At 43.8% G+C, this 13,298-nt stretch overlaps 1 protein-coding gene across 4 annotated transcripts in view; it reads left to right on the forward strand.

Annotated features, from left to right (window-relative positions):
* The first annotated feature begins 398 nt into the window (after positions 1-398).
* The window catches only part of nrip1a (nuclear receptor interacting protein 1a), a 69,602-nt gene continuing 56,702 nt past the window's right edge, over positions 399-13,298 (forward strand). For 2 of the 4 annotated variants that reach the window (XR_007383155.1, XR_007383156.1), the window contains exons 1-2: positions 399-1,018; positions 3,246-3,332. The gene's annotated coding sequence lies outside the window, so the exon portion shown is untranslated. Of the gene's footprint in view, positions 1,019-2,529; positions 2,593-3,245; positions 3,333-13,298 lie in introns of all 4 variants that reach the window. The other 2 variants (XR_007383157.1, XM_048981350.1) reach the window with 2 other exon arrangements.

The following is a 13,298-nucleotide window of genomic DNA, read 5'->3' on the forward strand; positions in this document are numbered from 1 at the left end:
TGCTTGCACTTGTTTTAAGTAGGTTAGCAGGTGTATGATTGAAAGGGGTTTTTAATTTTCAAAAAGCATTCTGCAGTGTAATGCGTAAGGTATAAAAAGTCACAAACACATTGCTCTTAGGAAATGTCATTTTAATTAAATTCATTAATCAGATTAAGCAGGTTGATACATTTGTTTATCAATTTATCTGACCTTAGTGGGTTTCAGTGTAGATGTGAATGCAAAGATTAAATGCAAATCGAAAGGGGCATGGAATCTTTTAGCATTACTGTTTGTTACATTATTTACTTTGTAATATTATTTCCTTTATATACAATTACACAGAGGTGGAAGTTTCAGGTCCAGAAATTAAAAATCCTGACCATGATTTTGGTTCAATCAACCAGTTGAACATAAAGAATAACAGTCACATAGTACTCAACCGGTTGGTTGAAACAAAATCTTGGCCTGGATTTTCAGTTTCCGGATCTGAAAGTTCCACCTTTGGAATTACAGGCATTGTAATATAATATTTGTTTAATAGTTCATTGCATGAATGTCTCATTCTGCACCAAGTGTCGGATTACGGAGCCAGTTAGTTTAGGGGTATTTGGAAACGGAAGATCTTTACGCAATGTTACACATTATAGGGATTGCCAAAGCTAAGATTCAGTCCTGAACCCCTGCGCGTGTCTTCCGAAAATACTTGCTGCATTGTTGCGTCGACGGCTTACGTTTATGGTCTGCATTAGCGCATGCACCATTCTGAGTAAGCTTTTCGCTTTTATGCAGCGAGCATTTAGGGAGGTCAGAAATCGCCGGGCAAATTACAGCCGCGACTTGCGTTTAAGTAGCCATCGACTGCTTTAGATAAGGTACCAGAAGCTTGGCTTTCATCAGGGCTGCCATACTGTGGTCCATTGACCTCCGACTTTGTTTGGTACGTCCCACGCAAGACAGGAAGCAGAGGCCTAAGCTCCAGATGAGCGCCAGAAGGCGGCAGATACAGCTACTGACCCCTATTGTGTCTTGTACAGAAGTAGGTCAAACTCCAGATGCTGAAGATAGTGGGTGGGTTGTCGCATCAAATGCGCAGGGCTCTGGCCAGGGTGTTGCAACATGCCACTGTTGCTGAGAGGTGCTTGAGGACCCACGGCTGCGGAACATTTTTCCCCCCACTTTTGTACTTATGATTATTTCTTCACATTGCATTAGTTATTATTTGCTATTTCTTTTGGTCAGCTCCCCCTTATTCTTCATACATGCTGATATATGGTTTTATTACCTTGTAAATAGTCTGTAGGGTTTGCAGACTGCCCCAGCGCTTTTGATTCGAGCTAATTTTAGGTTTATAATGGAGTAATATAGATTTGCTGTAACATTTCTTGTGCGAGCGTGAGAGTCAGAAAGCGTGAGAGTCACGACAAGTGCGTGAGATCTGGCAACCCTGTATGGCTTTACTGAGTAATGGGTTTATTGAAAATGCCATGGTAGCCAAATCTCTCATGGTTTGGAGGAGGGCTCTTCTGTATTACGTATCACCCTTTTTAATCAACTGATAAACCAAAGAAATAAATATCGCCTGGGAAAGACCTGTGGGACTTTCCCCGACACTTCCTGCGGGAGAAAGTGCCCCGCACGTTCGGGACTCTTCGTGTTTTTCTGTTTCTTTCCGCTGCCGAAAGTGGACCAAAAGCTGCGGGTTTCCGAAACGCGCCGTGGGGGGGGGGGGGGGGGGGTGAGGGGGGGTATGGTTAAAGTTTGGGGTTGGCAGTATTTTTAACGTCGAACGGGCGTCCTTCGCAAATACCGAAAGGTCATGGAAAAGGAAATTAAGACCGAGAGATTAAAACGCATCTGACCCATATTTAGTTTGGTTGAACAGCAGGCGGGTTATTTATATGCAGACGAATGTGATTTATAAAATTGTATATCTACGCCCTCGATTTTTCGTGACTTTTTTTCGCAAGAAAACATGGATATAATTTTCAAAGTTGCTTTGAAATAGCCCGTTTCGCCCACTTGTATCATATTAGACGTTATTAATGTTTATTTAATATACAGTTAAAACTAGTAACGCGCCTATAGCACACTCCCCGTGTATCTCTTACGTCCAGTGTTAATTTTTAATAATCTTTTATTAAAAATGAAAAAAAGTTAATAAGAAATAGGACTTTTCTTAAAAACCTTTCTGTAGTGTTACTTCTACAGGTTGCATTAGTTGGTTACTGGTGGGGGGGGGGGGGAAATTATTGTACCTTTTGCTGTCTTACCAATGTAATTGCATCTAGGAAAAACTAAGCGATTACAGAGACTAAGGATAATTTGAGCTATTTTGCTGTGCATTTTTTATTTCTGCAGTTCGGGTTGTTAGAATTCTGTACCGTGATTTATTGACGCAAGATATAGTGTTATATGCCTTGTGTTTAGCAGACTTTAGATAGGCTGCAATGTTCTTGGAGAATAATGTCTTTCTCAGTTTCGTAGAAATGGTTTTGTGACCTTTTCCAACCTGATGACCATCAACAACTTTTTTTCTGGGGTCCTCAGAAATCTCCTTCAATCTAGCCATGACCAAGCTGCGTTGTGAAGATCAGATAATGATCAGATAATGTATGTGCTATAAGATAATGTACGTGCTATAAGATAATGTACATGCTATAAACTTGCCAAAGGCTCCCACATTCACATTTGATTGTCATCTCATTGACTGTAACTGATTCTCCGTCTAATGAAATCAAAATCCTTGCAATTCACATACTTTTTCCCACACGTAAATATGTTACATTGGATCATTTCCTCAATAACCTTTAAATATCGTCAGTGAACAAGGCTGTAATATTTTGCTGACTGTAATCTTGCTTCCCAAGCTAAGTACCTGCAGCTTTGTTAGCCAATATGATTCTGGGTTAATTGTTTAATTTTCTCTACAATTAATCTACATTCTTTTTTTTCTATGTAATGTAATGTTAATATGATGGACTCAGCTAGCCTGGAATGTGTTGATTTGAAGCAATTTTATGTACCTCTGGGTATACTGGGTCTGGTTTACCATAAATATCTAACCTAGATCTCTATTGGGGCAAACACCATGATCATTATGTGGCTTATGCTGTGCAACTTTGAGGGCAATATTTTTTTTAAAATGCGAGTGCTATTTTGAGTGGTAAAGTAGACACCTTATTGTGTGGATAGTTATGCATAATAGATGTTATAACGGATATCAGCACAAGTTTCCCTTAAAATTTGTATGTCTTTGTTTTCAGACTTCATCTGTGAGCAGATAATCATCTGAGATCGAGATTAGAACAGGACCTGTGAGTAGCCTGAGCGCGCGATGATGGTGTATGCAGGTGAGATGGCAGTCCAGTTTAAATTTCTCCTGAGTTTTTTTGCCCAGTGATGTAGGAGATGCCCACAGATTTTTCGTTGAGACGTCTCTGAATTTTCTTGTGTTTCTATGTAGTTATAAATACAAAGAAAACAAAGGGCATGATGGTGTAATTATGTATTAATTTTTTGCAAAGAACGTATGACCATATATGTATAACACACACACACACACACACACACACACAGATATGCGTAAAAAATGTCAAAAGTCTTGCATTGTGTTTGGTTAGTTATGCTTAAGGTTAGGGTTGGAAAGGGATAAGATTGTCACTGTTGGGATTAGGGTTACGCCCATAGAAATGAGTGGACGATTCCCACAAAGCTATGAATGCAAACGTGTGTGTTTGTGTGTGTGTGTGTGTGTTCTAAAAAGGAGAAAAATGGGCTTTGAGAAAATAAGTAACTCGATGGTGCCTGTACTTCTATATGTGCAAATGGCAAATAAAGGATTGTTCCATTTCATTTACAAACGTTAACAAAAGACTATTAATCTCCAGTGCATCATTAGCTGCATTGGCGATTAAGCAAGTGCCTGAATCGGTATCTTGGTCGAGGAGACATTCTGGTGTATCACTAACCAGAGCTGATATCAAATATCAGGTGGGAGTTATAAAATGGGTGGGGGGGTTATAAAATCGTCATGTTAAAATCAAGAATAAAAAAATCTGCAGTCTATGAAATAAATAGGAAAGTGGTAAAAACCTGTGGTGTGCATTAACTTTTGATTGGTAGTGTATTTTTGGCCATGTAATGTGTGCATATTTCTTACTGACTGTAGTGATCGCTAGCTAGCTGTCAGGCTTTTATCCTGAAGCGGGTTGGAGGGGAATCCAAGTCGCTGGTACGCCTGAGCGAAATGCCACCCACAATCATGAACTATGGGCAATTTAGTGCTGCGATTAGCCTAAACATGTGCCTCTGGACTGTGAGAGGAAGCCCACACCATGGGGGCGGGAGGGAACATACATCATAAACAGAGTGGGATTGAACTCCCCCCCCCCACCCTGGAAGTGCGATACAACAGTGCCACCCACTGAACCACAGTGCCACCCCTTATTACCGTATTTGGATTTAAATTACTGAAAAGCCTTAATTACATAGATAATACATCCTGAATGACCGGGTAGGGGGAATCACGTTACGTACAGGTATCCTGTGATGGTCTGGAATTCCACCCAGGGTGTTCCCAGCCTCGGTCGTCATGTTCCTGGGATAGGCTCCAGGATGCTGTAAGCGGTTAAAGGAAAAGCCGTGGTTGGATTGATCAGTATTTCTTAAGGAATAACTGTACATTTTGGCAAAAACTGGTTATTGTTCTTTGTGTTCAGTGATTTCTGGGGTAATGCAGTTAGCATTCAGTGCATGATTATTATTGATGCGACTGTTATGCTAAAGGCCTGTTTCCTGGGTTAATGAGACGAACAGCTTGCTCAGATTTACCAGCAATGTTTAATAGATGTATATCGGCATACGTATCTTGTAATGGGCCAGTTCAGCAGAATATATGGAGAGATATTAAAGCCACAAATACCATAGCCTTCCGATCACAAATGAGAATTGAGTCGTCATTTCTCATCCCGTCCACCAGATGTCACCGTTGTAGTTTTTGTCCTTTATAGGGGCTGCATCTTAATTAACGGTTGTGAAATTCTATGACACCTACAAATCATTCAAGTGACAATCATTCAAGTGACACAAATCATAGTAGAGAAATCTACCAACTGTTATGTGTTTCTTCCTAGTGTCTTGTGAATATACTGCGTTCATTTGAAACAGATTTTTAATCTTTCTCCATGCGCTCTGCTTTTCTTTATTTGCCCATTTCTGGCAGATTCCTGAACTCACCATAAGCAGAATATGTGGCAGAGGGTTTTGGTTTGTTACAGACACTTCATTACCAACATTGTCCACTTTGTCATGGGCTTATTAGTCACGTGTCACTTAATGCCAACGAATCGATTGTCTGTCGGTGGACCTGTCTGAGCAGAGGGCAAAGAGAGTTCTGAAAAGACACCAGTGAAGCGCCAAGTAGCCATGTGAGTCTGTTCAGAGGGCTGCCATGGGTGGCTGGAGAGATGGCACCGAGGTCAGAGAGGGGGAAAAAAACGTTTCAAACAGGATGATTTCTGCTCAGCCATAACCCTGTGTTGACTCGGCCAAGCCATAAAACCATTGATTCCATGTCCCCTCGCCCAGGCTCTGTAAATTGCCTAAACAGGCTTTTGCATTTCACATCATAAATTTGCCACGGTGTGACTGAAGGTAATGAAGCAGTTTGCTAATCTTTCGGCCTCCAGCTTGCTGGTGCATTGCAAACGGAATGCGAATGGGTGTTGGGGGGCTGGGGGGGGGAGGCTAAATTAACAGCTTAGTGACCACTACTGACAGGAGGCCCCCAGGCTGAATGATCATACTGCCACACACCCAGGAATGTTCCAGGTTTTTTCATTTGGTCCTAAACACATTTCTTCTTAACGTGTGTTAATCACAAGCGCTGGTTTGATGGGTCTCCACGCAAAAATGCAGCCCGTGGTAAATGGGTTCTGTGTAGAAGAAACTCTTCAAAAAGCAAAATGTCTATATTTCTAACAGAGGAGATAAGGCCTGTCCTTCCCTTTTCATTTACTCAGAGTTGCAGAGGTTTGGCGATCTCTTCTGGATAACACATTAATATGTTATAATTAAGCTTCACGCGCAAACATAGGGGCATCAACCATAGACATGCGATCAAAAAGATTGCTAGTTTTTGGCCAATAATGGTTCTACAATCATACGTCACCTAAAACTGCCCCGTGCCGAGCGACGTTTCCCGATTTAAAAGTGTTTGAGCTGAATTGGCTGCTGCATTTTTCAGTTATCGGTCCTGAGCGGGCTCTCAGTTTCGCTAATGAAATAGCCACGCGAGTATGACGATGCTCCGTTGGCCCTGCGTGTCTCGCCACGTCTGAGCCAGAATCAAATGGGCCGTTTAGATGAAGTGACTGCCGCGGTGTGGGAAAGCCCACGCTGCTCTGATTTAGTGTGAAGCTCCGATTTGCTCGATGAAAAGTGCACAGATCTGCTGATGTAGGATCTTTCGCTGTGCCTTCCTACAGTTTCAGCTGCTCGGTAAAACACTGTGGGGGAAGTGGATTGGGCAGCTGGTCGGTGTTAATTTCCTTTGGCTAATAACTGGAACAGATGTCAGTTTGATAATACAAAGGAGAGATTCACACCATCAGTTGAGAATGTAGCCTTAATATGTCTGGAAAAAAATGTATTGATATCTGCCTACCTATAAAGTCTGTACCTATACAAGGTTATTTATACCTGTTTGTGTTCTCAGCAGCTAATATTAATAATTATTGAATCATCTGATGAAAATTCTCTCTAAGTCTTGAATACCTCCACTGGAAAATATGCTGCGTACTGTACACAAGTTTATCGGACAGCAGTTAACGAAAAACACACGCAGGATGGATGCACGGTATTCTCTCCCCTGCACCCGGACCCTGCATACCTTTCCTGACTTTTGACCTGATATAGGTACACCCAGGGGTTTGAACTTTGACCTCTCCTGCGACCCCTTGTGCACTTGCACCCCCCGAGTCAGAGAGTGAAACATTTTGCCCCTCCGACGGTGACCCGGCATCCCCTTGTACTCAGAGAGGTATGCGAAAGTGTCGACCTCCGGTAACCTTTCATTAGCCTGTCCTTTTATGGAGCGGCTTCCTCCCAGCTGCCTTGTCAGCACACCGGGGAGGGGTGTCGGGACCAGGCGCCGAGGCCCCAGCGGACTCTGGGTTCCTCCGGCCGAGCCAAGCCTCTCGCTCCAGCACGCACCAGAGACGGCGCCTTTGCGTGTTCCGCTCGCCCGTCCTCAGCACGTCTGACCTGACCGGAGGTCGCTCTGTACTCTTGTGTCACCGTGATCCTTTTACAGAGAGTTTCCCATGGTTTTACCAGAGATCCTCAGGATTCACGTTTTATGAAGAGGGACACAGTTAAAATATCTTTCAGATCACATTGTGAACAAAGGCTGAAACATAACATTATTTGCGTTACTATACTCCACTATTACTGCTTTACTGGGTTTTTCTGTGGCAAGGTTAAGATCCCCTTAGGTTTTACCTAATGAAATCTACAACAGGGGGAGTGTCACTGCAGAAAGCTGCCTCACCAGGTGCCAGACCCTCACTCCAGGGGCCCCAAGTGCTGTAACTCCCCTCCACCCCCCACTCCCGCAGTTTTTTTTTTTTTTGTCCCTCTTGTTTAGGAAGCTCAAGGCTTCTCCAGCTGCATCCTCTCTCCTCCGCTGTTTATTCAAAGGGCCCCCATCTCAGAACAGAGGCCTTCCTGTTCGCGTAAACCGGGGCAGCGCACTGATCTCACAGGCCTGGGTGTCCTGCCGCCAGACCCCGGCACGGGCCGCCGGATCGGCGCAGCGTGCCACCAAATGTCTGCCGGCGAAAGCCGCTCGGTTGAGAGCAGGGATTTTCGTGTTTGCTATAAACATCAGTTCATTATGGTTGCAAATTAAAAGGTGAAACAAAGAAGTTCATGCAGGAGTACAAAATGCCTCAGAAATAAGTGGTTATCTTTTTTTCTTTTTCTTTTTTTACATCCCATAATTAAACTAATTTAAAAATCACTTACAAAGGAGTTAAAAGGAAGCTTTTAAAGAGCAGTATAAAGGGTGTGTTCTGTGAATTTTGATAGGTCTCGATTATTTATTGTCAAACAGTCGGGGGAAAGGGGCCTCTATGATAATGAATAGTGAAGGTCATCGCATAGACTCCGAAAAACAACAGTAATTTGCTTCCCTCAAATGAACATGGTGGGTAGCTGCACTGCAAAACACTGGTTTGGTGATGATGAATCTCATCCCCAAGGGGGTCTCCAAAAACACTCTAAAAACTCGACTGTTATGAGGTACACAGAATTTACTCGGCCTGCTGCATCTATTTGGTGGCATTCTTAAGGTAATATTGACTCAGTTTGTGTACATGCTCTGTTTTGCGATATGAATGATAATTTGCTGACATATTCAACACGTTATTACAATATTCAACACATTATTAACGCCACATATAAAGTCAAATACAGCTAGAAACACAAAACATGCAGTTTTTAAGAAAATGATTAATTCTGAATTTTAATTTGTTCGGCAAATTAGCTCAAATAATGCTGCAGTAATCAGTATGTCCTGCTTGGTGAAGTTCTAGCGTCTATCTACATCTGATTTTAATAGGCTAGTGACAATTTCAACTGCAGCAAAGCCTCCCAGTCATAGGAATATATTTAAAAAAGGAAAAAAACTGAAATATGTAAAAAAAAAATAAAAAATAATGAAGAATGAAAAAGGCACAAGACAGATGTATTATTACGCCTTCACTTGAAGCTGAAATGTGAGCGAATTTCAGCTGTAAGCAAACCCTCCTTCTATTCAGAGAAACAATGGAAAATGCGTCAATATAGCAGGACTGAACGTTTCACGTACCAACGTACATACACACCTTCTGTGCTTTCAGACTCAAGCCCTTCACGACAGTAGTGCCATTATAAGTTATTTTCAGCCAGTTCATTTGTGGATAAAACTCGGCAAATCGAAATAGAAGCATTTCAGCAATAAAACAGCATCTATGTAAGAGTCAGGAGGGGAAACCTGTTTTGCTTATTTGTATATTGAAGCATGTAACTTCACATTGAGCATTGTCTGGGTTGAGGGCCCCTCCCATTTGGCCATTTCTGATTATTTAGGGGTCGGGGGGTTACAACCCCCCAACCCCCTCCCCGTTTAACCCCATGTATATTCTGTATATAGTCTGTTTGTTGGTTGGTTGTTTGATGTTAGTATTCCATCTTATTTTTGTGATTATGTACTTTCTGAATAAAGTTGCGGGATCTTGAATGCATTTATTAACAAATGTATATTATAAAATAAGATGGTGTCCGGGGTAGCATGGTGGTGCAGTGGTTAGCACTGTTGCCTCACACCTCTGGGACCCGGGTTCGAGTCTCCGCCTGGGTTACATGTGTGTAGAGTTTGCATGTTCTCCCCATGTCATCGTGGGGTTTCCTCCAGGTACTCCGGTTTCCCCCCCACAGTCCAAAAACATGCGGAGGCTAATTGGACTTGCTAAATTGCCCGTAGGTGTGCATGTGTGAGTGAATGGTGTGTGAGTGTGCCCTGCGATGGGCTGGCCCCCCATCCTGGGTTGTTCCCTGCCTCATGCCCATTGCTTCCGGGATAGGCTCCGGACCCCCCTGCGACCCAGTAGGATAAGCGGTTTGGAAAATGGATGGATGGATGGAAGATGGTGTCCTTGGTGGGTGGTGTTTGTGGGGGGGGGGGGGGGCATGCACTGGCTCTGTTGGAGGAACATGGGCCCCCTCGAGACGTTAACCCTGGATGAAGTGGATAAAGATGAAGAGGACGATGTGGAAGCTTTGCTTGAAATTCAGTAGGGGGGGCACTCTGAGAAAGAGCAGAAAGGTCGCTCTCTATTCCCCGGGCCTCAGCGTGGATGTCAATGTGAGGACAGGGTCTTCTTCTCCTTCACATCGTGCGGTGCGACATCTTGCGTACACCATTCTGTGACATCGAGCGATCCACTTCTCACTACTGACCAACGCATGAGAACTGCCCGGCTTCGCTGAATTTACGTTCCACTGCATTATCTCTGAGTGAAACCGTTTCTCTAAACATAGAAGTTAAAGGAAAAGTTGTGTCTGATAAGATTAATGTTCAATGTGTGTTTGAAAAAGGAATGAAGTATTCCTCTTTGAAAGTACTGCAGTCTGCCGTGCGTTATTCTCACTTTGATAAATGAGACATGGAAAGCGGGCCCTAAACGAGGTTTCATTACGATTATTTAAACAAGGTTACAGGTTGTAAATGTAGCATTTGCCATTGCATATTTCCTGATTCCTGAATGTACAAATGTCCTCTACAAGGTTAGAAAAACCCTATTGAATTTTTTTTTCAGGGAGGTGGTAGCTCCGCAGGTTAGGATACTGTACCTGCGATCAGAATGCTGCAGGTTTGAATCCCAGGATTTGCAGAGTGACATCACTGTTGGGTCCTTGAGTGAGGCCCTTAATCTCCAGTTGCTCCAGGGACTGTCTGACCCTGGTCACACAAAAATGTGTGCAGCTTTGGATAAAAGCCTTTCCTGAATAAATTAAATCCAACTGAGAACTCATAGCGTGTTGAGTCTCGAGTTCCAGTGCGCAGTTTTCAATATATCTAGCACAGGATTCCCCATCTATTTGAATAAACATCCCCTCTGCAATGATATACATGGAACTGATCACAGATTTTAGTTGATTAAGATGCCATGCTGATGGGATTAAATCCATTTCCCACAGTGGGAGAATTTAGCATTTCAGCTGTAGCTTAATTGGGAATTTTCAGTAGGAACTGCTAAATTAAAATCGTCCTTAATGAATTCTGTCATAGATTAAGACGCGTAATTATGTGGCAAGTGAGTGGACTTCAGTCATTAATGCCTTCTAAAGCAATTATGTATCTTTATTTCATATATCTTTATATCAGACATATATTTCTAATTTAGTAAATAAAACGCCAAAGGTAAATGTGTTGGTCTCCCCAGTCTTTTAATGTCAGTCTTGCCATCTGCCACTTGATGGCCAACACAATGTACAGACTGAAGCAAACATTTCACATTCTAGGCGATGACTCCGACCACACAGAGTAAACTGTTGCCCCCCCCCCACGTAACGCAGCAGCTGCGGAAGGCAGCATCAATCATTAATGGTCGCTCGTGGTTGGCAGTCATGTGTCCACAAACCTTCCCCCCGCACCCCCACCCCACCCCACCCCCCCGGGCTCAGCTGGCCTTGCTCCAGATCGGGCAGGCGTGGTGCAGTGTAGCCATGACGCAGGCTCGCCGCCTCGCACGCCCTGCTCCTGTCCGTGCACCGTCGCCCCCCAGCACCTCCAGCTAGAGGCTGCCGCTCCTTTACTCTGCAACTTACGAGAAAGGACAAAGCGGACGAGCCGATCACCGGCCTGTGAAGAATATCCTCTCTTATGTTTTTTGTCCACAGCAAAGCACCATAGCGACGTCATGCTAAAGTGAACTGAGCCGAAGTGAAACAGCACCATTAGATGATATATTAATGGCTTGCTTTATATTCGATTTGTTTGTTTGCAGTTGTGTGTTTGGTGAGGCTGAAGCAAAAATAAGCTCCCAGAATTTAAATGCTGAGTCATAAGTGCTTATAACCCTTCGCTCAAACTGCGTCAAGGGGCGGATTGTCCGCACTGTAATCCAGCAACGTCCTTTCATCTGGTAATTTGGTGTTTAGCCTCTGAATGATCTCTGACCCCTTATGACCTTAGGACAGGGACTGTCTTTTCATCTCCCAGCAGGCTGGTGGCACTTATGCTGATTACCCAAGGTGTACACATGGCCTGACCCCCCCGTGACCTTAATGCGGCTGCTGCTGCTGCTTTGGGGTCCAGATGTGTGGCGTAAGCGAGTGGTGACCGAGGGACACTTCAAACGGGGGTGTTTGCAGGGCCATGCAGAAAAGCCCGTGGGGGGTGGGTTCCTGTCCCTGAGCCGATCGAGGATGTTCGGACACCCCTCAGCCCGTTGCGGCATAATTCGCGGAGAACGGGACTCATTTCCTATTTATCCGGAGTGAAAATCAAGCAGTTGGATTTGCCTGCGGAATTAAGAATGCTAATGAGCTAAATGGAAGGCTTGGAAAGGCGGGGCACCTGTTTTATGACCTGACGTAAATGCCCAGAGACGCTGTTCTTCCCCCCCCCCCCCCAGCCCTGCCCCTCCAGGAACAAAAACTGAAGAGCAATGACGTGATTAGGCATTGCCATGTTATTGTTCTCAGAAAACATAGACCACAAGATGAACAAATGGGCTCTTTGGCCAATAATTCAATTTCACCAGCCTTCAAGAAACACCTCAAGACCCATCTCCTTCATGAATTCCTCTACCAACCTAATCCCTCTTTACGTTCCTTGAAGGTTCTTGTGCTGTACTTCTGGTCCTTGAAAAGTCCTATTAGGTCCTTGCTTTGTTAGAAGTTGTTGTGTAGCTCCAGCTCCAATACTAATTACTCTCATATCTGGGGATTGGAAGCTCAACCTACCTGTATTTGCATTTGTGTGAATTGGCCTTTTTTTGTGTGCACGTGTATATGTGTCCTGCGACGCTCTGGTTTCCTGTCCAGGGTGTCGCCTTCTTTGTGCCCCAGTGCATCCTGGGATAGGCTCCAGGCTCATTGTAACCCTGGGCTGCAAAAGCGCTTATAGAGGTTGGCTGGATGGAGGGACAATGTATCAGTGCATGATAAGGGAAGAGGACACAAATGAATGCTCGCCACGCTTGGCGCGGCTTTGTCACTCGCTGTCAGCAGACCAATAAAAATCTGCAGCACTCTGGGGCAAGATCAGAGCGGCGTGTGATGTCTCGGCGTTGTCAGAAACGCGGTAATCCTTTTGTGACCCACTTTGGATTCGGAAGGAGTCCGTTGTTAAGAGTGAAAGAGGAAATTTCCCTCGGCGCACAAATATCTCCAAAGCTTCCTTCATTTTCAAAAAAAAAAAAAAAATGTTTTCTCTTTTACCGAAAACACGGGATGTGCTAACAAACGGCCACGCTTGGATTTCCCAAGCACACAATCCCTTTAATAACTCTGTTGTTTCCAAGCTATAACACGTAATCGAATTTAAAAGCCTTTTGCTGTAGTCATAGTGTTTTTTTTTTTCCCAGCAACCTTTTCCACTTGGGCAATGACACCACATGTGTGTATTTAATTGGATAGGGAAGTAAAACCTCTTTTCTGGTCATCAATTACCCTTTTCAAATCTGGGTGGGACATAGTTTAGCAGGTTTTTTGGGGTCCAAATGGGGAATCGTGAAAGAATGGTGAAAAGCAAGGGCTTTATCACACTA

This window comes from Brienomyrus brachyistius, chromosome 17 (genome assembly GCF_023856365.1).
Source record: "Brienomyrus brachyistius isolate T26 chromosome 17, BBRACH_0.4, whole genome shotgun sequence".
Classification (NCBI taxonomy): Eukaryota; Metazoa; Chordata; class Actinopteri; order Osteoglossiformes; family Mormyridae; genus Brienomyrus; species Brienomyrus brachyistius.